A 24667-nucleotide genomic window follows, 5' to 3' on the forward strand; every position below is an offset into this window, starting at 1 on the left:
CCCATCTCCGCAGCCCCGGCCGCGGCCTCCGACTCAGACTCCAGGACTCATTTCGGACCCCGGACCCCGCCCTGCCGCGCTGCGGACCCCAGGTCGACCCGGCCGCAGGCTCAGGCTAAAGGCTCTGCTCGGCGCGGGATGCGGGCCCCAGGCCCCAGACCGCTGCCGCCCGGGCCCGCCCCGGCGGGCGCGGATCCGGCCCGCGGTCCTGAGCTGCGAGCCCGGGGGCTGCCTGGTGGAGGCGCTCGCGGGCCTCCCCAAGCCACCACCAGAGCTGGTGCGGGCACCGTAGTGTCCCCGCACCCAGCCCGGACTCTGGCACCCGGGGCTGCATGAGACTAGCCCCGGGTGGCCGATGAGCCTGGTCCGCGGACAGACACTAGGCGGCCACCACGGCCACGGCGGAAGGGCCTCAGCACCCCAACACGAGACATCTCTAGGCAGGGCCCTTTAGGCTAGGTGGAGGTGCAGAGAGGAGAGGTTTACTGTGCCTTGTTTTTCTTTCTTGCTCTTTATTTCTGCCGGGAATCCGGCAGATGGGAAAGAAAAGGAGATCCAGGGAAGCAGAGTTCCGAGTTCCACGTGAGGGAAAATGGGAACCTTCAGACCCTTCTCCGGCTCGTGGGCTCTGTCCCCCACCAGGCCTCACAGCCCCGGTGGAGGCTGAGGGTAGCTCTAGGTAAGCCTGGGGGTGCGGAGGGATTAGGAAGGCAGTTGATGCTGAAGTCGGGCCTTAGCCATTCCATGTCCTCTGTGTTCTTTGTTTTTCCCTCAACTTCTGGACAAAGTTATACTTTTTATCCCCCAAAGGCTTTTGAGACTTAGTTCCTTGTAACTTTTTTTTTTTTTTGAGGTTTTTGTCTGTTTTTTTTTTTTTTTAAAGCACTTTCTCCTGTAGTGAGGTGCAGAAAGAAAAGAGGAAGGAGTCTTGGGAGGCTCTGCCTTTGAAGAGGAGCGGAGTGGCCTCTAGTTCTTGCTCATGATGAATGAGGCCCACTCCTCATTCATCTCATAGTTGCATTTGCTTGGCTTTGCTAGGGAGACTCTTTAAAATATTACGCTTGTTTCTGAGCTTGTTGTTTGTGGGGTGGAATGTTCTAGCTTGGAATTTGGCTTCAGGAAGATTTGGTGTCCTGGAGTTGCGGGCCATGCCTTGCTGTTGTGAGGATGGAGTTGACGTGGGGGGCCCTGCATGCATGTGAGCTGGGAGCGAGGCAGGTGCTAAGTGCATTTCTATATGCGGGCAGATCTCTGCCGGAAAGGGAAGCCCCCTGGAGACATGCCCTGCTAGGCTCACCTTCCCTAGTACTATTTCCTAAAGAACCCAGTTTCCTCTTTCTTTATCCCCTTCCTCCTTGTCGGTCCCCCACCACCACAGCACCCACCTGTCCTTTCTCTGTTCTCAGGAGCAATAAGTTAATCTGAACAGCGTATGTGTGCCCCTGCAGAATACCGATGTCTAGGCCCAGGCCCCTGGCCAACCCTCCCGGACAGAATTGCCACAGTGAGCCTCTCTGCAGGCAGCCAGGCATCAGTGCTCCTTGCTCATGTGAGACTTGGAGATTTTCCTGGTCACCTGCTTGGCCTTTTATATCAAAACGACTGGCACGGGCCTGCTAGGTTCACAGAGGGCAGAAAGCAGGGGGAAGGCTCAGGTGGGGCTCTGAGCCACCCTGGCTGCACGGCTGGGGAGACCCTGCTGTCAGGATGCTGCCCCCCTCCGCCCCCCCCTCCCCCGGCAGAAAGGGCGGTGGACAGAGAGCATCACAAGCCCTGAGCTCAGGTGAGGCTGCTTTGTTACAAGAACTCTGGCAGGCCCAGCGGCAAACCTTGTGTCTGTGATTTTACACCGGAGGTAGACTCATCCCAGCCCAGATTTGAGGGGGAGATCAGGATGCACCTGGCTGGGAAGGGTGGACGCCTCAGATGACCGAATCTGGCTGCAGGGGTGGGGGACCTCCAAAGCTGGCCAGCTTAAGGCAGTTCTGGGACCCAGATTTCAATGGGGCTCTGTTTTTCCTGGGAACTGTTCTTACCTATAAAATAAGCCTATGTGTGTATGAGTAGGAAGAGGTGGGTGGTGATGTTTAAGAAAAAAGAAAGAAAGCCAAAATAACAAAGTGGCAGGTGTGCCTTAGGGACCCAGGTCTGTGCGCTATCAGGCCAAGTCACTGTTCCACCCGCTTGGGCCTCAGGTTCCCTGGCCTATAGGGAGGTATGATAATTTTTGTTTTGTCTTCCTCTTGGGTTGCGAGGATCCCGTGAGACAGAGACAGGAGAGAACGCTGTGTAAATTATGAAGCACTTGCTGTACTTACTCGAGGTGCTATCCTTATTAGCGTAGGAAAACCCCTCTACTATAAGGCTGCTCTTTCATGATTGAAATTCCTAGCAACTCCTGTGGTGCCTGGCCCGGACTTCAGGCTCTGGCTGTTTCTGTTGACCTGAACGGTATCGAAACCCTCTGCATTAGCCATAAGAAGGACGTGTGGGCCAAGCATGGTGAGAAATTGAGCAAGATAAAGAACATCCTCGTCCCCTCAAGGCCTCTGGACGGGACACCAAGATGGCCCCCAATTTGGGGGATTGGATTTGACAGTCTAGAGACCCTCCTCCTTCTGACATGGGCGCCCGAGAGCCCTGAGTGTTGATCCCAAAGTCCAAGCCCAGACTCCGTCTGCAGCCGTGCCCAGCCTGGCTAGGGTGAGGGTCTGCGGGGCCTAAACCCCAGCTCAGCCCACAAAACGTGACCTTCTCTCAGAGGAATCCGCCCCCCGTGGCTCCCAGAGCTGCTGGTGCAGAGAGCACACCAGCCCCTTGCCTCACCCCCCAACACTGGCCTTGCCGCTTTTGTCCGAATGACAAAGAATGAGGTCAACTTGCTTTGCCATCCACAAATCACAATTTATTCCAGGCAAAGACTTTTCTGTATCTGAGATCGGTCCTTGTTATCTACAGCAGGTTATGTTTTCACTGGCTTTGGGTTTTTGCACATGTGTAATGAAAAAGGAAGTGGCCCAAAGTGAATGCGGGGACGGCCGGCCCGTTGCCTGGTTTAGGGGCTCTTCAGCAGGACCTCGAATCAGCTCCAAGCTGTAGGCTGGCAAAACTTGTATTCCTATATACACGTATACGCACGCGTGTGTGCGCGCACACACACACACACAGAGAGGCAAGTGCATGCACATGCGCGCGCGCACACATATCCCAGGATATCCTCGTGTTGTTAACATTTAATGTTCTAATTTTAAATTTTGAGGCACCAACTGGCTGTCTTAAGAGGCTCATTCAGCCTGTCTGCCTTGGAGCTATTTTATTTACAAGTCTTCGCGTGGCGTCAAAGGGCTCTGTGTTTCTTGCAGACCATGTTCGGGTGGTTGAGTGTTTTGGTTTTTGGCCACAGCTGGTTAGTTTTTCCGAATCTGTAGATCCAGGTGTGCGTTGAGAAGTTTTTTTCTTCCCAGCGAGAGAAGTTTCCCAGTGGGGGAAGTTTCCCAGTGAGCCTTGGAGCCCTCCTAGAAGTTTAAACGTTCTACGTGTGAGAGACTGTCAATTTCGGGTTGTCAGCGTGCGGGAAGGTGGCGGCAGTCACTCCTCCCAGACAAGAAGACGCAAAAGGGGCCACCTTGGATCGCATAGCAAATTTAGAATACAGAGTTGAAAAACTGGTTAATGGAAAGATATTAGCAAAGGCACGAGCCCTGGGAGCCTTGTGGAGAACCAAGGCTGTGCACATCTCTCCTTATTTTGAAATAGATTCTTAAAATACAGGGTCCTCGTGTAAAAATTATGTCGACTCGTATTTTCAAGATCCGTGCCACCCCTTACCTGACTGCTTACATTACCAGTTTCTTTTGGTTAAGAGAAATGAACTTCGTGTCCTTTTAATATTAGGAATTACACCAAAAGTTGCTCTATAAATAGCAAGAAACAAAACAGAACAAAAGCATCGGCTTTCTTTTTGAGTATTTTCTCTTTGCAGCCATTAAATATTATCTTGTTCTGCAGTGATAAATTTAGCTAAAACATTTCTTGACTTTTTGTAGAAAGGGCATATGTGAAAAATTCAGCTTTAACCTTGTCTTTGTGTTAACCAGACCTAAAAGCTATGATATTTAGACACATTCAGGAAAATGAAACTGTCGTTATATATAAAGCAAATTACTTGCCTGTGTGGTGTGAAATCATATTAGATTTTAAGAAAATAAAATGGGAGTCTTTCAGTAAGACCACTGTGGTCAAATTTGAAACAACTTGAAATTGTCCTCTCAAAAATCCCTCATTCTGCATGTGATCACTGTGCAGGCAGCTTGGGTTCTTCGCAATCATTTTAAAGAACGGATCTGTGAAATCTTGATTTTAAAACACGTTCCTGCTGTCCTTTGCAATTTAACAATGAGCCTTTTGAGTTCTAAATCAGGATTTATTTCCTTTCTTTTCTTCTTCTTTATTCTAAGGGCTTATAATTTACCTAGCTCACTGAGGAACTGCATGGCTAAGAAATGATACTAAAGTTCTTTCATCTGGGGGAAAGAAAAAAATTGAACTGACTTTCAGCAGTATTTTAAAAAAAATTAAAAATAAACATGTGACAGTTTTTAAAGTTTAAAATTGCTTTAAATCTTTAATAGCTAAAGTCTGCTTAGATGTGATTCAAAAAGACTATGTAGTTATTGAAATAATGACTATTTCAGGCTCCATATGAAGGATCGATAGGATGCAAAAATATTTCAAATAAATCAAGGCTTTTCAACTGAAACGAAGGCATTCCTTGGATATCTGGGGAGAGAAATTCTATTCAGATTTTCTGATGGTTTTTCATTTTCATGGAAACAGATAATTCTGTCTACTGGAAACTGTTAAATCCCAAATTCCAGTCTGTCTTTAATTGCTAATACAAATTTGCTATACGTGGCAGGCTAAATTCTTTAGGAAAGTGTCAATTTCCCAATTGGTGATGATTCCATTTTAGAGATTGCAGAATTGAACAACTGAAATAAATTCAGTGCCCACTTCTCTTTGAGAGTTAATTTTGATTTTTAAAAACTTTAGTTTGTTCTATGCTTTTTCTCTCTCATTCCTTATATAATGCTGAGGACCTCACTTTGGCATTTGGTGTATATACATGTATCACCAGGGGTATTGGCCTGTCATCCTCAATTCATTTTATCTGATTTGCGTTGTTACTACTTGGGAATGAAAAAGATTCGTTGTGATTCTTCACCTGTAAGGGGAAATTTTTGATACCAGCATGTATGTATTATATACAGTATATTCACATATATATATATGAATATGTGATCGAACACATATTTATTGCAGGCTTCTGGTTGTTTTATGCTCTCCTTTTATTTGAAAAAAAAAACCTCTTAAGAGTGCTTTCAGCGTTGTTAGACTTTTTTTTTTTAATATACATGCACAGGTAATGCATCATGAAAGGTGAATGTGTGGACTTCTAAAGTGTGGTGAATATTGCCAAATAGCTGCTCATATGTTTCTAAACAGACATGTGAAATACATGGGTAGGGAGTTACTACCCATCAGTCAGGAGAGAGCATGGGGCATGCTATTGATCATCGGGACAGACACACTAAGTCTGTTCCGTATATATGTGGGTATTTATATATATATATTTTATACATATAATATATATATATATATTTTAGGAAAAAAGATACAGAAATGGTCTGCCAGCATGCTGGGTTTTTTTGGGGGGGGGTGGCTGCTAGTATAGAGTTCTGCCCTCTGTTTTCTTTCTCAAACATGCTTATTCTATAGCTAGAGTTTTATTTCGGTTGCTAGTGAACTAACGCCAAGGTTGACATGAAATGGGGTGAACGAAAGCAAAAGATTTTGAAAATGCTTCATTATGTTTGCAAGGAAGGAATCCTTTCTGTGGTGCTTGCTCACATGTCCTTACCCAGCCTGAGACCCTCACTCAATGATCTTTCCCTTGGTTTACCTGTAGGTACACTAGCAGGCTTCTTTCCCCTCATCCCTTCCTCAACTATCTTCGTAAGGAAAAAAAAAAAAAAAAGCTTACCCAAGGTAAATTGATGCCAGTGGGTTTGTGCGCAAATCAGAGCATACAAATAAAGCCTGCGTAGAGATGTGTACCCATTATTACGAAATAGGCAGATAGAAATGGAATCCCAAACTGGCAGACTACTTTGAGACAAAAGCAACACAAAAAAAAAAAAAGAAAGAAAGAAAGAAAGAAAAGAAAAAGAAGAAAGAAAGAAAGAAAAAGAAAAGAAAAAAAAATAATAAGCCTGGTTTGCCCTTTACAGGCAGGACCCAGAGCCTCCCAGTAGCCCCCCGAAAGGGCACATTGTCTGGGATGACTGAAGAAGGGGCATCTCACCCAGGAGCCGCCACGCTCTGACAATCTCAAGCTTATTGGGCCAGCTTTGAAAACATCATTATTCTTGAGTGTGCAAGTGCAATGTTCAAAACCCAAGTGAAAATGTAAGTTTTCACTCACACACATCCCCCTTGCTTTAATTAGATTAAATGCATCTGTTTACTAAGTCCTTGGAATGCCTTGGATACTGACTTTTTTTAACTATTGAAAGTCACTGCGTTGAGAAAAGAGAGAGTAAACTGGAGTGCCCGCGGCCTTCCTAGGCTATTCTGAGGCCGGAGGCTGAGTCGGGGACACAGGGGCTCAGGGGCAGAGCAGGAAGTCACCAGCTGCATTCCCATTAGGCTGATCTGGGGAGAAATCAGGAAAAAGTAACTGTATAAGGCTGATACTATGAACATCCCGGTATATCGAGAGCCTTCCTAGGACTTATTTTTTCGAGCATCTGACCTTAGGCTTGGTGTGGCCCACGGGCACAGACCACGTTCTTCTTCAAGGAAAACTGTGGATCATTAGCACTCACCAACAAAGTAAATCTTCTAGATTTCTTTTTTGATAATATGAGCATACTTTTTAATATTAATTACTTTGAAGAATGTAATTTTATAGCAAGTTGGAAAAAGACTTTAAAAAACCAACCTGAATAATGCCCAATGGAATTACCTGAGTGCTATTATTTTCCTTGAATAAAGCAGAATTTGATTTCTGAATTTGCAACCAAATTATATGTAAATCCTTGCCAAGTATAGAGGGGATAAAAAAAAAAAAGTGTGTGTTCTCAAGTATTGTTCTGACTCATCCAATTTCTTGTTTTACCAAATAAAAATTGAGAGGAGGAAAATGGCATTAAATTAACTTATTACTGTGTGTGAGAGCAAGAAAAAAACCAGCTAATAAAAAGGTTAGCAAGTTGGTATGATTATACAATGATTTCAGGTGAAAATTACAAAGCTAATGTGCTAGCATTTGCTCATCGCCTTCAGTAATGATACAGTTGTCAAATTTGTATTTGTGCCAATGGAACAAAAGTTGTAAGTGGCATAATGTAAGATCGTCTCTTTTTCTTTGTGGCTTTTTAAATTCAATGTTTTAATCCACCAATTTAATCACAAAACATATATCACATTAGTTATAATATTTATACTGCTTAGGGAAGTGATTATAAATAGATTAGAGCGTAGTTGTTGGATGCAGTGTGTGTGTGTGTGCGTGTGTGTGAACGTTATCACAAAGGTATGCACATCTCCAGCGTTTACACTTGGGAACGGTTTTGTGTGAGAATAGTAACCATATATTTATTTTCAAAATCCCTGTTCGATCATTAACCGAGCTTGCTCATTATTTTGGAAAAACAAGATTTGGTATTAAAAGGGCCCGAGACAGAGTGTGTTTAGATGTCTGCATTCAGCCAGTCTCTAAAAACATTTTGTTGTTCTGGAGTCCCCAAAGTTGCTAAGTCACAGAATGGCTAATGTGTTTTTTAAAGCAGTTGAACCATACAGTAGAGATGGGGGGACAAGAGGGGTGGTGTGTAATAGCAGTTGGTGCTTGGGTTCTTCCTCGGTGTGGCCAGAGCAAGAGGGAGGTGATAGAGGGCTCTGGGCAGCATTTTGGGACTGCCCTGCACATACTCAGCTTGTAGGAACCTGTTCTCTTACCCTACAGCCCAGGTCAGCGCCTGGAATTGTAATAGGGAAGAAAATTATCAAGGATTCTGCTAGACAGGAGAGACTGTCCTTCTGCCGTGTTGCTATAACGTGGGCAACAGCATTCCCCCGACTCAAGCCGCTACAAGGGCGTCCTTTTCTGAGGAAGTAGGAACCCAGAATTCCTGGGCTTCCAGCTCCGGACCCCACAGCCCTTGAGTCTGGGAGGGCCACCCTGGACCTTCCTCGGGGAAAGAGTGAAACCCACCCCATTGTGAAGTCACCCCTGCTTGGGCTATCTCTGCTCCGCCTGTTGTCAGCAGCTGTGAAAAGTGAAAGTTGGTCAGCGTTTCGTTTCGGTGAAAAGATTAACCGGAAAACATTTCTACTCCATTTTATAAAACTCCCATTTTCTCATAGGAGTAAGAAAAGCTGTCCCTAGAAAGAGGCCACAGTCAGAGCCTAACACCCAGGAAAACCATTTCGGAAGATTCCTTGATATGTCCTGGACCTTTCCCCTCCCCACAAAACCATGTTTGTCATGGGGGCCACAATTCAAGGCCAAGGTCATGGGGGTCTAGAGAACTTCCAAACTGGGTCGGTGGGCAGCCCAGGCCCTGGCAGGGCTGCTCCAGCTGCCCCAGCCCAGCCCTGCCTCAGGCAGCCAGTTCCCCCCTTCTGGGCAGTCCAATCCAATATGGAATGGAGTTTCCTGGGAAGCAGGGCACACGAGGAACTTTTGAATGTACCAATGGCATAAAAAGTATATATATTTTTATGACAACGAGCAAGTTTCAATTGGTTGATAGAAATGGCGAGATGTGACGTCAAGGGACACTGGTTAGAATGCCAAGGCCGGCTGGGGGGTGGGGGGGGGGGGCAGAGACAGGCACAGAGAGACATTGGGATGGGCCCCCGTTGCGGGCGTCCAGGGACAGCCAGGTCCATCTGGCTCTGAGAGAGGTTCATGCCCGGACAGGGAGAGGGGGTCCGAGCATAGTGACCGGTGTCGTCCCCGAGCGCCAGAGGCCCAGGCCGGCCTCTCTGCGGGGAAACCACTTGGGCGCCCCTGCGGAGCCGGCAGGAAAAGCTGCTGCGGCCTCCTTAGCATTATAACCAGCGTCGGGACCCTGGAGCCCAGCCTGTCGCGACCCCCGGGGCGGGGGCGGGGGGCGCGGGAAGGAACCGCGCGGCCACAGGGGTCTTGCAGGGTAGTCAGCTCCGAGAGAGCCAAGCTGCGGCCTAGAACTTCTCCCCGCAGCTCCTACGCCCTGGGCCAGGGGAGCAGGAAGTTGTTTCTGCGGGGAAGGAAGAGAACGAGCTCCGAGCTGGGCAGCGGCCCTGGGCACGGTGCCCCCGCCATCCCACGCCTTCCCGGCACCCTGAGGGCACCTCCCCTCCGCCAGGCACCTTGCGCACCCCCTCCATCTCTGGGCTCAGTGCGCTGCCCCTCTCCACTTCACCAGATCCCGTGCACCCCGCCCCCCACCACACCTGGCACCGCGCCCTTCCCTCCGCCGGACGAGCGCTGTCCGCGAAGCCGCCGCGGGGTCGCCCTGGCGCGCACCCTGCCCTGAGGGAAGCCCGCCGCCGCCGTCGACCCCGAGCCCTGTCCCAGGACCTCGTCTAGAGCTCCGGGGCACACGCTGGCCCCTGCAGTGCCGAGCCGGCGACTCTAGCCGCTGTCCGCGGCGCGCACGCTTCTGCGCGCAGGCCGGAGACCGTCGGTCCGCCCGGGGTCCCCCGAGCCGGGCCCGAGCCTGCGCGCGCGCCCCGCTGCCCGCAATCATGGCAGCCGGCGCCTCGGAACGCAGCCGCCGAGCGCGCTCCGGCAGCCGCCTCGGTGCCAGGGCGGCCGGGCGAGCAGGGACCAGGGCTCGCGCCTGCCCGCCCCCGTAGCCGCGCCGCCCCAGGGCGCGAAGCTGGAGGCGGATGGGGTCCTCGCGGCGCGGTGCCCCCTGACCGCGCCAGTAGGCGGGCGGGGCCGCGGGCCGGGGGCGCGCGGCGGGGAGCGCCGGGGGTGGCGTGCCCGCGGGGGCGCGCACGCGGGGCTGCGGGGCGAGGCGCGGGGTTCGGGCGGCGAATCCGCTGCTCGCGCCGCCCGCCCCGCCCGCGCGCGCGGGCCCCGGGAGGAGGGTGCGCGGCGGAGGGGGTGGGGGGAGTCGGGGAGGGGCCGCGGCCCGTCCTCGCCCGCAGCGGGCACGGCCGGGGGGCCCCCGGAGGCTTCGTTGGTATTCCGGGCACAAGCCGAAGCCTTGACCTCCCCCGCGGAACAGAGGCGCCCGGGTGCGCGGGCACGGCCGCTGGCCCCGGGAGGTCTCTCCTGGCTGCGGGGCCCATAGGCGCCTTGCTTCCCCCCACCTCCCCGTCCCCTCCTCTCCGGGTCCCCCGTACCCCCTCCCCCGCCCCGATCCGGCGGCGAAGGGGTGGGCAGGGAAACGCGCTCTCTGGGACAGGTGCCAACTCCGAGACAAAAGACATAAAATAGGCGGCAACGTGGGAAGCGCGGCCGGCGCGCTCGGGCGGGGACGGAGGCGCCGCGGGGGCCGCATCCTCGGTGCCGACCGGGGAAAGTTTGGGAAGTCGCCGCCGCGGCTTCGCAGCGGCGGGGGACGCGCGGGCCGGGCCGCCCTCCGCGCCGCGCTCGCCCTCTCCGCGCCGCTGCTGAATAATTCATGGCGCGGCCGCCGGCCATTAGCATGCACCGGGCGCGCGGCGCGTCTGTGCCAAGCCGCCGCCGCCGCATTCGGCGCCCGGGCCGCGCCAGATGAGCGGCCGCGCGGCAGCCGGGCCCGCGCTGTCCCCGCGCCCACCCGCCCGGCGGCGCCCATTGTGCCGGGCCCGCGCCGCCGGGCCGCCCCGGGGCCGCCCCGAGCCCGCCCGCAGCCCTCAGCGCGCCCGACGGCCCGGCTCTGCAAGTTGGGGCCCGCGCCTCCCGCCCGCCCGGGAAGCACGTGAACTTGGAGAAAGTCGCGGAGTGCGCCGGCCCGGACCTCCGCGGCAGGGCGTGGGCGCCCCCGGCCCGGCGCGCTTTCGTTTTCGTCCTGGACAAAGGTCCCTCGAGGCGCTAGTCGCGGACGCGGAGACCGGGTTCTGCCGGCCGCTCCTCGGAGAGGTCCGGTGGTTCCATACCGGCAAGCTGGAGTCAGGAGAGGAGGAGCGGCGCGGTGCGGGACCTGGGGAGTGGGGCCTGGCGGTGCGCTTCGCCCGACTGTCTCTCCGTCCCGGGGCCGTCCCGCCCTGCGAAGAGTTGCGGGAGATGGCACCGCGCTGCAACTCTGCGGTTTACACGCGTGAAGGAGGGAAGCGTTTGGGACCCAGGACTCAGACCCATGGCCCGGGGCCTGTGGCGTGTGGGCACGATAGCGCAGCGCTGGCTGCGTTCAGGCGCGTTCCTCCGCCAAGGGCAGGGCAGTCGACCTGCGTGTCCCGGGTCACGATCGGGTTCGGGCGACTCTTGAGGATGGTAAGTGCATTTCTCACTTTCGCTACGTAGTGAGTATTTAAATATTAATGAAGAGATTTCTAAGAAGAGCCTGTAGGGCAGGCCGGCCTTCCACAGACCCGGGAGGGAGGTTGCTCTTGAACCTGAAGCTCGTCCAGCTTGGCAAGAACTCCACGGCCGTCATTAAAATTCAGGAACTTGTGATTTGTGAAATACAGTTTCTGATCTCAGGTGTGTGGACCATTTGCCAGAGAGAATCTTGTTGGACACATAAAATAGCGTTAGCAGGTATCTTCAGCAGAATAGGAAAAAAAAGAGAAAGCATCTGATTTTAGGTGTAATGTGTTCGGCAGGGTTATCTGGAAGCTACAATCCCTCTTTGAAAAATTGACATCTTTCATTCCCTTCTACTAAACCAACCAAAGCGCCTCTTCTTCTTTTTTTTTTTTTCCTGCTGGTCAAGCATTTATGGAGAGCCGACTTAGGGGGCCGCAGTCAAGCATTGGCGGCCACCGGGCCGGTTGAGTGAAAGGCCCTTGTGTGGGGCTCTTGTTTATGGTGGCATAAAACGAAAAACAACTCATAACTTTTCGTAATAAATCTCCCTTTATAGGTGGCTCACACACAGGCCCAGCCGGCGGCCCTGGGGAGTTTGTGGGGAGCAAGAAATGGGTGAAGGAATGCGTGTTTGCCGTAATTACAGGGTTGTAAGGTAACGCTGAAATTAATTTCTTCAAAGTTGGGTTTCAGAAGCCAGGGTGGTCTCTGCAGGCCAGCACTGTCTTCGTTTTATTTTAGTTCGTTGGTTCTAGCCATTTGGGATTTTAAAATGCATGTTTGTACTCGCGGGTACCTATCCTGTTAAAGTGAAACCCGTCCTGGGGGTGGGGGGGGGATGGGATTAAGGCCGACTTGTAATACCATCCTATCACAGGTGCGATTTCCCCTCTGCTCTCCCCATCTTACTGATGTGGTTTGGCGAACCTTCATGGGTGCTTTGACCACAAAATAATGGGCAGGGGGGGCCCTGTTTCCCTCACGCCCCAGAGTTGTGAGCTGGCACCTGAAGGCCACGTTTCCGGGAACATGGACAGAGGCCCGAGTAGCCCAGGCCTGCCTGACAACAGCCTCGCCCCGGGCTGCCTGGTTCCCTAGAGCCCAGGAAAGAACCCAGAGGAAAGAGGAGACCATTTCACTGAGATCTGGCCAACCCCCGGGCACAGAGACTGAAAGTTTGCTTAGGTGCTGGGGACCAGACCCGGGGGCATCTCTTCTGCTAAGCCGCTGTGCCCCCCACCTCCCATACCACATCCTCACCTCCCACGTTTTGAATTTTTATTTATGACTCTATCAGAGGCAGTTAGCAGATGTGAAACCCGGGTGGGACATTCAAGAGCGATCTCAGGAACGGGGTTGCCGCTGCCGAAGGCCTGCTTCTCCAGCCGGGAGCTGTTGCTCGGCATTGGCAGTGACCGGGTTTGTAATCAGGAAAAGCTCAAGTTCCAGCCGACCCTCGCCTGCAAAATGCGGGAGATGCTCTCTCCGGGTCCACAGATGACCTGTGACATATCTCGTGATGGGCAGGAAGGTGTGGCATTCTGCTGACCCCCAAACAAGGGGTATCCGTTGCTGCTTCTTCTCGGGCCTATGGGAGCAGGGAAAGGCCTGAGCATCCAAGGAAGCACCCCCAGGGCCACTTAGTGGGGGCTGGCTATTTGCCAAAGCTCCAGAGGCCCATCTCCCCGGCCCCAGTGTGCCCTGGCACACGGAGGGTGATGGGGTTGAGAGTCTCTAGTAAACAGTGCTCCCCCCACCCCACCCTCCCAGATGGAGGCACGGCCTCAGCAGCAACACCGTCCGGTCTTGCCTTTGTCCTTGTTCCTTGGAGCCAGCCCAGTTCCAGTGGAGACTTGGGCCCCCCTCCCCGCCGGGGGGGGGGCTTCTTACCATGTTGGGATATCCCATCCAGGCAAAATTTAGTTTTGAGGATATCCACACCAAAGTCGAGGTTCTGAAAATGAATTGGCGCCTGCCTGCTTTTTGTCACTTCTGGATTGAATAGAATGTGCTAAGCAGGGGGACAGGGTCTCCTGGACTGAGGTGGGCTAGTGGGAGGATGGCCCTGGTATTTCTGCTTTTGTTTTAAACCAGGGCCGGCCCCCAGGTCTTTCCCTGCCTGCGCTTGGGGCTGAGTCATGCCCAGCCTTCCGCCGCTTGAAGCCCCAGATCCTGGGTGAGGGGTGTCCAGGGTGCTGGTGGGGTCCGGCTGCTTGGCAAAGGCAGTATATGGTGATGAGGCCGCCACTGGGGCCCGGGCACACATGCCACCCGAACAGGTACAGATAGCATTGTGCTTGGCTCCACGGGCACAGCACGGAGTTTTGTGGCAGGGTTACTTTTTGGGTCTGTGTGGTTTGCACCTGGTGGGACAGTCTGCGAACCGGTCTCGCCTGCTCCTGTCCTCAGGAGGGTGCTGGGGCCTGTTTTGCCCCGGTGTGGCTGAGGCCTGACGGGAAGGCAGCCCCCGGGGCTGAGGGAGGGGCCCGAGGGCTTTGGCCACCCTGACAGGCCCTCGGCCTGAGCCAGTGCTCCCTGGTGTCCAGGGAAACCAACGTGTGCTCCTGGTGAGGGACAGTGTCCGGGAAGGGAGGGAGGCCCTTGCAGGCCAGCCAGGAAAACATCTCACAACCATCGTGCTTGGTTTTCCTTGGGCTTAGAGGGTGTGCTTGCATGTTTGGATGTTTGGGGAGAAGGGAGAATACTCTTGCAGGAACCCCACCAATGGGGGGCGGGGGGTGTCCTGGCTCCCGTCGGGCAGCTCCCATCTGGCCCCTGCCCCTGGCTCACTGTGTGACCCTGGACAAGGCACTTAGCGCCCCGGGCCTGTACCCTGAGCCCTAGCACAGGAATAATGACAGCAACGTCAGAGGGGCGTTTGGAGGGTCCAGACAGCGCTCTCCCCACAAAGCACGGTTCCTGGCACGTGGCAGGGACGCCATAAAGCATGCTGGTGTTGTAAATGGTAATCGCCATGTTTACCGCTGGTGATGATTATATTTTTTGAGTTTCTAAGAAACAGAGAGTCCAGTTTTGGTTTCACCCGAAAGGACACCTACGAGTTTACCCCCTCCCATCCTCCCCGCCGTAGGTGGTGGTGCAAGGTGAACTTTGATGTTTTCTCTCAGGTGGAATGCCAGGAAGCTTGCAGAGCCGGGCTTCCCTTGTCACGGGGACTTGGCTCGGAGGCACTGGGGACACTAGATGGGAGCAGGGCCCCGTGAGGTCCTGGGACGTGTTCACCGAGGAAGGAGTGGGGCCTCCCCCCAGAATGGCACTTGAGGAGCTCACTTGGGTGCTGACCCCGGGGTCTGACCTGTGCCTCTCACCTCTTCAGGGTCCAGGGGAAGCATGAGGGCAGGCCATCACCACTCGGGGGTCCAGAGTGGCCACACCAGCTGCCAGTATTGGAGCTGGCAACGTGGGAGGCGATTTGGTGGGAGGGTTTCACCACTGATGAGCTAATCGCTCTTTGGCCACATACAAGCATACGTTTCCCAGAACGCTTCGTTGAGGCTTTTCTCTCTTAGCTGATGGTTCAGGAAGACCCAGCAAGATGGCCCTTTCTCAAAACAAGTTGTCGGAACGAGAAAGGAGCCTGGGCATCGGCTGCGCTTGCTGATGTTACGGAGCAGAGGAGGGGAAAAACGCAACAACTGTCTCCAAGCAAAGACAATGGATCTTTTATATGAAATACTTATTTTCAGGGCTGACCAGTGTCCCGTTGGCTGGGATGGCGGAGCTCGAGTTTCTGGGTGTCACGGGCCCTGAGAACCCAGTCAGGGACGGAGATTTATAAAAAGGGAAAAAAGAAAGTCCCCTGACCCATGGTTTTTGGAAATTCAGTGGGAACGTCTGGCTTTCTTTGTTGAGTGGAGGCTAAACTTTCTCAAGTTTAATTTTTTCCTTCTGTGATCTCTTTCGCAAGGCTGCGGGGGCACCTTCGCAAGCACCAGAAAGGTAGCCAGGTTTCCAGGTTTCGGATGGTGAGCTGGATGGACCCTGCCACGGGCCAGACCCGATGGGCCCTTGTCTGCTGGGGGGTTGGGGGGGCAGGTAATCCTGGAATGGAAGTGAAGAAAACCCGGACTCTTAAGAGGAAGGGTCCATCCTCCGAGGAGGAGGCCATCAAGAGCGATTTCGGACAAATTTGTGATTCTCTGGGGCCCTTTGCTCCTCCCAAAGCCCATTGTCCAGTGCAGCTGGGAGCAGTGTGCAGGTTATCAGAGAGCCTGGCCTGCCGTGGTGAAGCCACACGCCAACCCTCAAATACCCTTCCTGGCTGGAGAGGGTGTTTGTAACTCCTGACAAACTGGCCCAGAGTTAGCACTGGATGGATGTCTTCCGAATTACCAAAATGAACAGAATTTCACTCTGAGGCTTATGCACCAGCCGTCTCCCTCTTCCCTGCTCTGCCGCGGTGGATAGCGTTCAGCCCCGTTCTTGCTAAACCCACAGCCTCCACGCAGCCAGGAAGGTGCCCTAAGAAGCAGGGCCTGGCTCCCAGGCTCACGTTAGGGACTCGGAGGAACTGATCCGGCTGGGGCCAGAACTGAGAACGTCTCCCCGGTGTTGGGGGGACGTGGGGAAGGCTGCGGCAGAGAATCGGCCTGGGATCCCTGCCAACTAAGGGGGTCCTCAGTCTGGACGCCCCTGCGAAGCGGGTGAGGACCAGGGAGGGAGTGGCCCCAATGGGGGTGAGGGATGAGAGTCCCCTCCCCACCAAGCTTCCCCTTCACCCGTAAGTCTTTGTTGGCAAATGATAACATTTGGCTTTAAAAATGAGGTTTCGTTTTTTAAAACTGCTTTTACTTGGGGTTTTTCGGTTTGGGGTGGTTTTTTTTTTTTTTTTTTTTGGATGCTGGAACTGCTTCGCTGTGGTCTCTCTGACCTGCCCCCCAGAAATGCCATCAAGAGAGCTCTCTTTTGGGGGTGACCGAAACAACGTCTGAGGCCACGGGTATAGATTTGGTAAAATCGAAGTGGAAAAGGCTGGATCGGTGTGTCATGAGGCAGAAAACCCTCTGACACGGGCTTTTATTCAGGCAGCTGGGGCAGCTCCACAAGTAAATGCCCTAGGGTCTCGCTGTGAGATTCTGGATGGCGGACTTGTTGGCGCCGGATTCCGGACGGGTCAGAAACCCGCGTGGCTGCAGTAATCCAGCCCTTGAGCCGCCGGCCGGGCCTGCTGCTCCATGGGTGGCTGAGAGGTTGGTTCTCTGAGCAGACATGTGAGCAGCCGAGGTAATGATTATTATTGTGGTTGGAAATGTGTGCATGGCATGTACAAAGTGAAACAGCCGCCTTCTTCTTCTTCTTTTTTTTTTTTTAGGGAGTAATAGAATTTTCCCTTAAGATTAAAAAAGGAATGTTGTCCCTGATCCCTTTGGCTTCTAAGGCTGGGGCTGGGTTTTTTTCGCGGTGAACCGCCCTTCCTTAATTCTGGCATCTCAGATGGCAGGAAGAGCGTTTAGCTGAAATATTTACCTGCTGATTTGGGGCTCTTAAATCTCGATTCGCCTTTCATGTGTTTAATGGCGATATTTACATCCAAATCAGCCTTTTATAATTACATTTTAAATTATAATAAAACGATGGTGCCGGGCTTCAGTCTTCCTGCCGCTGCGAGTTGCATTTGGGTGTACATCACGTCACCCAGACCTGCCTGGGCTCCGAGGAGGCGCCAGACATGCGGGTTCCGGCCTGCAGGGACACATGTGTGTCCCTGGCGTGTCGGGCTCTGTGCGTGTTAACCTGTGGAGCCCTCCCCGCCCGGCCAGGAGGAGAAGGGCTTGTCTCCGGGGATTCTGGCCCAGAGACACAGTGGCGATGCCGCCAAACCTCATGGCCCAGGGTTGCAACTGAGAAGGAACTGTTTCGGGCCAGGCTGTTCTGCCACCGGACTGATGTGTTGTGTCCCGAGCCCCACGCTGGGGTGGAGGCCATATCTCCCAGGCAGCCAGCTGGCCCAGCCGAGGCCACTTCTGGCTGTGGCGATATTGTGTGCGTGTGTGTTGGGGTAAGGGGCACCCACCACCTCTGCAGCCATAACCCAGGTTCTGCCTCCTCTCCTCGGTCGGGGCTGGCCCCCAGATGGCCACCTGGCTTTCAGTGGCTTTCCCCGTGGAGCGTGGGGGGGGACCCTCTCCTCCCCGGGGGCCAGGCTGTTGGTAGGTGTACCAAGCCGTTCCTGGAATGGAATTTCCGGCGTTCCTGGTCAGGCGCATGGCATCGGAATCCTACCTGCTTTGTCTCTGGCATCAGCTGGTGAGCTGGTCACGTGGCGGTGTGCGTGAGACCAGAGCCTGAGGACCAGAGGGCTCCTTCTGGGCTGCTTCCTTCTTGCTCGGTCGCCTTGCCATCTCCCACCCCGTCCTTTATGGGCATGACCGTATCTGAGCCTGAGCTCCCGTCCCCAGATGCTCAGGTGTCTAGATGGTCCCTTACCCTCAGTCCTTACCGACAGAAGGGCCCATTAGCCGGACGGCAGGCCCAGCCACGCTCAGTCCATGCTGTGCCCTCCACTCCAGCACAGAGCTGGCCCTGCCTGCCTGGGGAGCCCCTGTCTCACACTGACAGCCCTGTGGCTCACCGTGCACAGGGACGGCAAGTGCCTGGCCACATAAAGGGCCGACGGAGGGACTTGGGCAGATAGTATGGCCACACAGATGTGGCCCAGATGCCTTCAGCAAAAGGCAGCCAAATCTGATAAATCTCCAAAGAAAAGCGCCACGATAAACCCTCAGGCCCGCTGACCGGGTCCGAGGGCCGGAGCCCGGGCACGTTCCACCTTGGCCAGGATGGGCCACAGAAGAGTCTGTGATGGTCTGAGAGGGTGTGGTGACAAGCCTGGACTCTGGACTCCGATGCCCTCATGGCAGCCCGGCAGCTTTGCAGCTCCTCTGGGCAAGGCGACCTGCTCCTGAGGGCCAGCAGGGTGCCCGGCCTGGTGCTTAGCCCTCTGTGTGCATTTTTCATTCCGTCATCCAGCAGCCCTGAGTGGTGGGAGTCGTTATCCCTGTTCCTTCTGTGGATGGGGAAACTGAGGCTCAGAGAGCTGCTGTGGCCCAGGGTCAGGTGGCCACTCGGACACAAGGCCGATGCCGAGCCCTGGCGGCACGGCCTCTCGGGGCATCTGTTGGAACGGGCTCGCTCCGAGGCCGGGGCGCAGGGAGCGGCCAGGGTGGGGGGCCCTGGGCCTCGCCCCCCCAGGGAGCACGCCGGGTGCTGGCCGCCGCCGCCTGATCCTCCTCGGGCCCGGCACGGGAACAATGCGGCCTCTATGCCGGGAGCGGGCCCGGGCCGCCTGGACTCCGGAGCAACATGGCGCCCAGGGCCGCGCCGCCTGGCCACGGGGAGGGCTGGCGCCTGGGCCGGGCCGGCTCCCCCGTCCTCCTCGGGCCAGCCGCTGAGTGGCCAGTCGCGCCTGCTGCCTCCTCCCTCTCCCACTCGGCCGCCCCCCCCCTCGCCGCCCCCGTCTGGTGGTGGGTTCGGGGGTCCGGCCCACCCGCCTCTGCCACGTCTGCCATCCTCCCGGCACCCAGGAGCATCTTTCAAAAATTCCCGGTGGGCGGGGCCGAGCCGCAGCGGCCGCCTCTGGCCCCCCCTCCCCGGGCAGCCAGTGCCAGATGAGAGCAGGAGACAAAAGTAGCATTTTCCTCGTCCTCCTGGGCTGGCAGCAGAGCCTCCCCCAGCACCACTTGGCTCCTGGCAGCCCTGCCTCCGGGTGCCGGGGTGGCCGAGGCCCAGGCCACGCCGGCCAGGACCGAGGGGACCGATGGACGAGGGTGGCCAGAGAGCAGGACGCCTGAGGGCCCGTCGGACCGGGGCTGGCACCTGGGGACGGCCTGCTGGCCAGTGGGACCTGCCCTCCTCCTCCTGCCACTGTGCCCGGCCGGGCCAGGGGGCACCATTTTCACTTCCTTGCTTTGGAGAAAGCTCCTCATCCTCCTGCACCTTGGGTAAGTCACCTTCTTCCCTTCTCTTTTGCTGGAGACAAGCCGAGGGCTCTGCCATCTTGTGCTCGATGCCTGTTACGTTTCCTTCCCTCTAATTGGTTATCCGAAATTCAAAATTCTATTTCCGACCACCCCCCCCCCCATCTTCAGTGAAGTAAGCCTTTCCAAAAACTGCAGGGAAAATGCAGAAGCCAAGCCCATTTATTTTTAAGATCCAAAGCTATAGGCTTTGGGAATCACAATAAAAATGAATGTTTGTTATTTCACAGTAGCTGTGTGTTCAATTATAATTTGAACGAATGTTTCGGGAGGTATTAATAGGCATGGCCTACTCGTTTCTGCTCAGTTGTGTTGGTTTGTCGTGGGGATCTCATCATCATCATCATCATCATCATTATTTTAATTTTTGGTGGTGCCAGGAGCGGCAGAGGGAAAAACACCAAAGCGCCCATGCTCCTCCTAGCAAACTCCTCAGCAGGCAGGGCTGGGCTGGCACACGGGAGGGTGGGTTCTGTGTTGAGAAACAGAGGCCCTTTTATTTTATCCGGCATCTTTAATGCTGCCATGTCCACAGTTTAGGGATCCAGTTCTTTTCTCCCTTTCGTTTTATTTTATTTCGGGTGTGTGTGTGGGGGGGGGGAGTGTCGGGAGAAAAAAGAAGGCTCTTTTCGGCTTTCAGCTCAATATGGGGAAAATCTTTTTGGTGGTTTTGTGCTTTGTTTTTTAAACACTTATTTAAGCCCGGGGATTCCGCCTAACGGTGCCGTGTCCAGCTCGTAACTGCCCTGCCCACAGACGGTGCGTGGGGTCCACGTGGGCACGTCCACCAGACGGACCCTCTGGGGGCCTGAGTTGTCCAGGGCTGGCCTGTGCCGGCTCCCGTCCTGGTTTCCCATCTGCAGAACTGTGGGCTGAGACGTTCGACCGTCCTGGGCCTGAACCGTGGCCAACAGGGGTGGGAGTCCCTCAAAGACCTTTGCATCCCCAGGCCGCGCTGCTGCTGCAGCCCAAAAGCTACCCTCCACGGTTGCCCAAGTTTCTGTGATGGTCCCTGACCCTTCAGAAGGGCTGAACCTTTTCATATAAAAGGTGGGCTTTGCAGAGTTCAGCTCCAACTTACCTCCGTCCCCTGGCAGGCTGACAAAAACGCCCACAGATGCGGCCTGGTTTTTCCCCATGTTGGAGGGTAGCTGGGGTCTTGATTTATGGAAAATGGAAAATCAGGCCCAGAAAGTTCTAAATTGCAACGGAGAGGAAAATTCCCACGTAAATACATCTTTGTTTTCCTGATTCGGAGGCGTTGGGCCCTGTTTGTGTGGGTCTGAGCAGCCGGCCTGGGCAGATACATCCAAACATAAAAGTGAGCTCAGCTCACACAAGGACTATCACGGCTGCTTTTGTTCTTAGATTAGACAGCAGTCGATACTGGGGGTTTGGGGCTGCAGAGACAGGCGTATATAGCAGAGATAATTAAAACATTTTCATGATTGTGACAGCCACATTCTGCTGCCGCAAGCTGGAGGATCATTCTACCCAAATATTTAGCAAGCACCAAATAAAACACTGGTGACAAAAAAGAAGTAATAGGAAAAAAACAGTGCCATAAATTCTAAAGCAAAAGAGTCCAGAGTGTAGAGAGGTGGGTAGGGGGAAAGGAGTTTTTATTTAAAGAATTTATGCTTTGAATAGCTGCCCATGCCTCATCTCCAAAAATTTTATTTTTTGGTATAATTAGTGTAGGTAAATAGGCCTTTAATCCTAAATCCTGGAGTGATAGTCACATTCCCGGAGCACGACTTCCTCTTCTTTTTGGAGGTAAGGGCAAGTAGCATAAAATCAATTAATTTCCATAAATGAGCATTTTCATTCTAAATTAGTATTTTCCACCGAGATTTTCACCTAATGGGTGTAATGTCTATGGATAACACATTTCCAGCATACGCCTTGTAGAGCTGGGATGGTTATATGTGACCAATTACCATGTTTGTTTTTTAACTTGGGCAATGACATTCTGCCTCCCCCAAAATCAGGAAAATGCCATGGAATCTTTTGTGTTCTGAATCAGGGAAAATATCCGCGTTCTCCATGGCACCCAATACTTCTCGGCAGGTTTTTTTTTTTTTTTTTTAAAGAAAGTACCACGCATAGCAGTTTTCACATCATTGCTTCTATATAAATTCCACTATAGACTGAAATTATACATTCTCACAGCACAGATGGGCTGGTCTGTCATTACGACTGCTGGGTCCTTGTTGGAACACACAGCATATTTCAATTGTGGAGTCGACAATTTCGAAGAACTGAGGTCAAAATAAACAAGTTGCACTTGTGTATAAAAACAGTCCTATGATCCTCTCGTCCCCTGAACAATTTGGCAGAAGAACCACCATCACCTTCATTAGATTAGAATTTAAATGTTGGTCTTTGTCTTTGCCTTTTAAGACTCCAAATGCCCTACGTTAAAGGACCTTAAATGTTTTAATTAATGACCAATTTTTATGTTGTTTGGCAGCATGAACAGCGTTAACGCTAGATTTAAATTCAAAATTATGGGGTTTGGGACTTAAGATTTTGAGATCTTCATTAAATCTCTAGCTGTTCTGTATAGGCTTACATGAAATTATTTTGAGATGTTTATGAAAAATAGGATGACAAATACTTAGCGTGGTTTAAAGGTACATTTAAATCCCTCCCTCTCCCCCGCCGCAAAAAAAAAAAAAAAATATATATATATACATCACACACACATATATATATATATATCAACAGGTAAACTACAAAGAGTAGCTATAAACTTAAAAAAAAAAATTATCTCACCGAGATAACAAGGTGCAGAATTTATTGGCCGTCATCACACATGAGGACAGAGAAGTTTTACGAGCACAAATAATTTGCACATGATAACTGTTTATTTTGTGAATTTGTTCACGTTATGACGTAATCCGTTCCGAGGGTTCTTCCCCACCCCACCCCACGCGCCCCCCCCCCCCCATTTTTAAGTGATTGCTTCTGCTTTTCCCCGAATTCTGGATCCCGGCTCTGCCCTTCCCAGCCTCTGAGGCCGCCTTCCCTCGCTGTGGCCCGGAGCTCACACCCGGGGCTTGTGGCCGAACCTGAACGAGGCAGGGATGCTTCCCTCTGCTGTCTCCTGCAGGCTCCCAAGTCTCCTTCCATTTGTTAATAGAAGTGCTTTGTTGTGGCTTGTTTATCTGAAGGCACGTACCTGTTGGTGGAGATGTTTGGGAATAACAGGAAGGGCGAAAAGTTGATGAAATTTCCCGGAGCTCCTGGGGAGCTGCTTTCTCTAGCGGTCCTGCTCTTGCATTTTTTTTTTTTTTTTTTAACCACTTCCTCCTTTCCCATTTGGTCTTTCAGCCTATTGACCCTGGTCTTGGCATCAGACCTGTATTTACTAGCAGCCCGGAGAACATGGCGCTGGGCTGGGTGCTCTGAAAGAGTGGGCAAGGCGGAGCGGCCGCCGCCCTCAGAACCAGAGCCCGGCACCTTGCTCGGTCGGCAGAGCAGAGTGCAGAAGAGCGGGAGCTCCGGGACTGAGGCCGGGGTTCAGACTGAGTCGGTGTTAGTTCCTGGCCCTGTTGATCAAAGGCAACTCATTTCACCTCTCCGTGTCCCCGTTTGCTCATCTGTGAAATGGGCCCAGTAAGTGTCCCCACCTCATAGTCACACATGGAACGCCCTTAGCACAGCACTCAGTTCCCAGAGAGCACCCCATACCCGCTCTTAATCCTCGGTTGATTTCTGAGTCTCGGACGTGCCTGCCAGGCGGGGGTTAACACCGGCTCCATTCGGCCAGGGGAGGCACTGAGCCTGAAGCTGAGTCCCCAGATTCAACCAGCTGATGAAGATCAGGGATGGGATTCAGACCTGGGCCCGCCGTCCTCCAAAGCCCACGTTCATCCTGCATGTCCACGCGGTGCTCAGGTGTGGACGGTGCACCCTTGCCCGTGCGTGAGCCCCGGGCCATGTGCAGACGCACACAGTGTGCTGTGCTCTGCCTGGTGCGTCGGTGGTTTCCAGAGGTGGACGGGCGTTTGGAGGCACTGTGCCAGCTTGGGGCAGGTGCTCGTCATGGCTTCTCAGTGAGCCATGGAGCCCGTGGGCCACTCCGGGGGACACTTGCTGGGCACTCGGCTGCCCCAGTGTGATGGGTCGTCTTCCCCAGCCCAGGGCCAGCCAAAGCAGGCTGGACAGGGCACCCAGCTGCCAGGCCCCTGGGAGGTGAAGGAAGACCCTTTGGCCGGGCTGGCTACACGCTGGGACCTGGCGAGGCATGGTGCGGTCTCCCCGGAGGGGCAGGCTGTTCCAGGCACCGGCCATTTGCAAACGCTGAGGAGTGCAAGTGAGCCTCTAGGCCTGGGAGAGGAAATGGCAGTACGAGCAGGCCCAGAACAGGATCCGCGAAGGCGGCCGAGGGAGGGGAGCGGCCGGAAAGCCCAGGGGTGGGCCGGTTGGTGCGCTGGCGGCCGTCCTTCGAGAAGCAGCCAGCGGGGCTAGTCTTCCTGGGCAGGTCCGTGTGCGTGCGTGCACCTGTGTGCGGGGCTCGGGCCCCTGGGCGGCCACTGAGCAGCTTTAGCGGCCCAGCTAGCTCATCAGTAACGTGCTGGGGACGGGGGATTTGATGAGGTCCTGTGAACGCCCAGCGCACCTTTGGACAAAAAAAGAGCTTTGATGAGAATCTTTACTATGGGCCTGGGTTCTGTGTCCTTAAAGCATTTATAACAGCACGAGACTCGGGAAACGGTCCGACGTGGCAGATGGGAGCCTGTCTGGGAGGCCCCGGGTGGTTTGTGTGTCCCCTCGTTGGGGCCTCTTAGGTAGAGACCGGAGGCCTGGACTCTCAAGAGAGCTGCCTGCCCATCCCAGCCTCAGTTTCCCTATCCATAAAGCAATACTACTCACAGGTTTCTCGTGGCCTCCCTGGTGATGAGGTCACTCCCCACTCATCCCCCTTAATGGGGAGCAGTTGTTGGTGGGCCCTGGGAAAGTGTCCCCAGCCTCGGGTCCCCAGGACTCTGGCTTCCGAGTTTCTTGAGGGACTAGGAGGGAGGTCTGAGAGGCCAGGCCCGCAGACCCACAGAAGGGTGGGGGCGGGGGGGCCGGGCTGCTCCAGCATGTGCTGGGGAACCTCTGGCCCAGTTTCCTGGGCGCCCGGCCCTGCCCCAGGATTCCTGCAGTG

At 53.9% G+C, this 24667-nt stretch overlaps 3 long non-coding RNA genes across 3 annotated transcripts in view; 1 reads left to right on the forward strand and 2 right to left on the reverse strand.

Moving 5' to 3' along the window:
- The window catches only part of LOC115938083 (uncharacterized), a 69954-nt gene that overhangs the window by 18093 nt on the left and 27194 nt on the right, over positions 1 to 24667 (forward strand). The gene's annotated exons all lie outside the window — the stretch shown is intronic.
- On the reverse strand, positions 8389 to 9974 carry LOC145721936 (uncharacterized). The gene is made up of 2 exons (XR_014145968.1): positions 9505 to 9974; positions 8389 to 9308 (listed from the first exon to the last, which is right to left on the reverse strand). It is a non-coding gene; the product is annotated as an uncharacterized LOC145721936 (long non-coding RNA).
- Positions 12712 to 13515, reverse strand: LOC145721938 (uncharacterized). The gene is made up of 2 exons (XR_014145970.1): positions 13403 to 13515; positions 12712 to 13100 (listed from the first exon to the last, which is right to left on the reverse strand). It is a non-coding gene; the product is annotated as an uncharacterized LOC145721938 (long non-coding RNA).

Source organism: Leptonychotes weddellii, chromosome 5 (assembly GCF_054177405.1).
Source record: "Leptonychotes weddellii isolate Sample4059 chromosome 5, ASM5417740v2, whole genome shotgun sequence".
NCBI lineage: Eukaryota > Metazoa > Chordata > Mammalia > Carnivora > Phocidae > Leptonychotes > Leptonychotes weddellii.